This window comes from Schistocerca serialis, chromosome 5 (assembly GCF_023864345.2).
Source record: "Schistocerca serialis cubense isolate TAMUIC-IGC-003099 chromosome 5, iqSchSeri2.2, whole genome shotgun sequence".
NCBI lineage: Eukaryota > Metazoa > Arthropoda > Insecta > Orthoptera > Acrididae > Schistocerca > Schistocerca serialis.
Genome location: NC_064642.1, coordinates 492,950,767 through 492,954,129, shown reverse-complemented (window position 1 = coordinate 492,954,129; position 3,363 = coordinate 492,950,767).

Here is a 3,363-nt window from a genome sequence, read left to right as displayed (position 1 = left end):
TGTCCACATAGATGTCCTCCAGCAACTAGTGCTGAAGATCATAACTTACCTAACATCTGTACTACATGAAATACTTTGATTGCTTTGGGTACCTGAATCTTGGAAGACTGTGAGAGAAGTAATTATCAAAAAATTGAAGTATAAGAAACCATTGGAACGTAAGACTTACAGGCCAGTTTTCTTAATAAACAACTTGGCTAAGGTTCAGGAGTGCCTCCTTCAAGCACACAGGGAGCTTCATGAACTTTGCCAGCATTAATTTTTAGAGGTCAATTGTTAGATTATTCTGTAAATGAGATGCTCGATATAGGGGGGGGGGGGGGGGGGGAACCTTGTGGATATGTGATAGCAATCATGATAAACATTACAGGTGCTTCTGACACTCTGTGGTGGCTTGAGTCATGTATGTGAGAGAGAGAAACAGGTATTTCCATCACTCTCTGACAGTTTCTGAGATAACTGCATAACTGCAAGAGGTGGGTGGTGAAGTGGCATGTTATGTTATGTTATGTTATGTGGTTTATTCATCTCATTACATACAATTTTCAAATCATTTGATTTGATGTACAGGAGACATGTCAAGGTTTACAAAAGAAACTTTTTTCACTTTTTTAAGAGAACTACAAAAGTTTACATTATATTTTACATTTCTAAGTTACAGCTACACATGTACATAAAATAATAAATGTATAACAATCCCTGTGTTCAGATTGTGAAGCTGTCCTCAATGAATTCATCGACAGAATAATAACACTTTTCCACCAGGAGAGTAAAGAGCAATCTTTTCAGTGAACCAATCTCCATTTTAAATATATTACTGCCTTTTATTTTATTGAAAATTTTTAACCCCATATTCTCTGGCGTTTGGGCATAAAGTTTTAAACGATGTGTTGGAAGTTTGAAGTTATCTCTGTGGCGAGTGCTGTAGTTGTGGTCAAAACGGAAATTGTCTAGTGTATGTTGATTTCTATATAGGAACACCACCATCTCATATATGTAAAGTGAGGGGATAGATAGTACTTTTAAATTTTTTAACAGTGGTCGACAGGATTCCCGTTTTTTTGCAACACACATGTTTCTAATTACTTTCTTTTGTAATACTAGGAGCCTAGTGACATTTGCTGAATTTCCCCAGAAGATTATGCCATAACGAATAACTGACTCAAAGTAGCAGTGATAAACTATCTTTCTGGTATCTATGTTTGTGGCACCTGACAAAATACACATTGCAAATGCTAAGTTGTTCAGTTGATTTGCTAAGTAATCTATGTGTACCTTCCAATTTAAATTTTTGTCAAGATTTAGGCCTAAGAACTTCACGTGGTTTGCTTCTGTGATATCCTGATCATTGCAAGTTATCTTTATTTCACTCCTTTCTACTGATTTAGCTTCAAATTGCATCATTTTGGTTTTAGTTACATTTAGTTTTAGTCCATTTTGATAGAACCAAGATTCAAGTTTTTCTAAAGTGTTTTTGGCTTTTTCTGGAATATTTTCAGATACCTCATTTTCAATTAGGACTGATGTATCATCGGCAAATAAGACTGAATGAACATCAATAGCAAGTGGTAGGTCATTTACGTAAAAAAGAAACAGATAGGGACCCAATATCGAACCTTGTGGGACTCCTTGGGGAACTGTTTTCCAGTCTGATGAATAATTGGTTCCATTTGAAGTTAAAATTACTCTTTGTTTCCTACCTGACAGGTAAGAGCTAAACCATTTTAAAGCAGTGTCTCTGATTCCATACATCTGTAATTTGTGGAGGAGTAATGCATGGTTCACTGAATCAAAAGCTTTAGTCAGATCACAGAAAATACCTGTGACCTTTCTACCTTTATCTAACGTGGAGCATATTTTTTGGATAAACTCATTTATAGCATTCGCAGTGCTTTTACCCTGTTGGAATCCGAACTGGTTTTTAAAAATTATATCATTTACAGTAAGAAAGTTATTAATTTGTTTTGCTGCAATCTTTTCAAACACTTTAGAGAAGACCGGCAAGAGAGAGATAGGGCGGTAATTCCCCATATCTTCTGTCAATCCTTTCTTGAATAGAGGTTTGATCTCACCATATTTCAATACCTCTGGAAAGCATCCCTGTTCATAAGATTGATTTATAATAGTTGACAGTGGTTGGGAAATAATATCATACACATACTTGATTACAGATGTTGTTATTTCATCCCACCCATGTGAGGTTTTGTTTTTTAGAGACAATATTTCCTTTTCCACATCCCTTTGGGTTTTTTTTTTCAAATTGTTTAAAAGATGTGTTCTGGCTGTTTTCCAAATTTGTGATGCCCTGATAGAATGTCATATCCACATCCGATCTTACTACGTTTAGGAAGAATTCATTGAAACAACTTGACATCTGAACAGGGTTTACTATAATTTCATTTTCATGTCTAATTTTCAAAATCTCATGAATTTTTACTTTGGCTCCTAGTTCAGACTGAACAACTGACCACACTGCTTTTGTCTTATTTCTGTGTTCTCGTATGAATTTATTATTTGCCATTTTTTTAGCTGCCGCTACAACTTTCCTAAATACAGCTTTATACTGTTTGACATAAATGACAAAAATCTGGATTTCTGTTTGATTTTAACTCATTGTGGAGCTCTCTCTTTCTGGCACTAGAGATCTTTATTCCTGTTGTAATCCATTTGAGTTTACCATTAACCTTCTTTTGCTTATATCTATGAGGAAATGATTCATTAAATACCTCTAAGAAACAATTTAAGAATTTGTCATAGTTAATCGAGCTTGAACTATTGTAGTCTACAGGCCAGCTTATTATACTTAATTTACTGCGGAATAAATCCATTTTACTTTTACTGAGATCCCTTTTTATACACACTTCTGGAGACTTTAGGTTATTTGCTTTTGGGAGCTCAATAAACAGAGCTGAGTGATCTGAAATACCCAAGTCTAAGCAGTATTTGTGCTTATTTCCACTGTCAAATATGTAGTTAGTAATAATATTATCAATGCAGGTCACTGATCTGCTGTTTTCCCTAGTGCCTTCAGAAAAATTTAGCTTGAAACCAGATTTCTGAATTAAGTCACGAAATTTTGTGGAATCATGCTTTCAACTAAGACATTTAAGTTGAAGTCTGCTGCTATAACAACTTTTTTCTTACTTTCTTTCTGGAGTTTTTCCAGGAGGCATTCGAATTTGGTTAAAAACACTTTTGTTACCGCACATCCAGGAATTCTGTAGATTGCTATAACCAATGTATTCAGATCACTCAGCTCTACAGAGCAACTTTCAAACACGCTCTCTTCATTTAAATAATTAAAACTATCTCTTACTGTATAATTTATGGAAGAATTGACAAGAATGCAGGAGCCTCCACGAG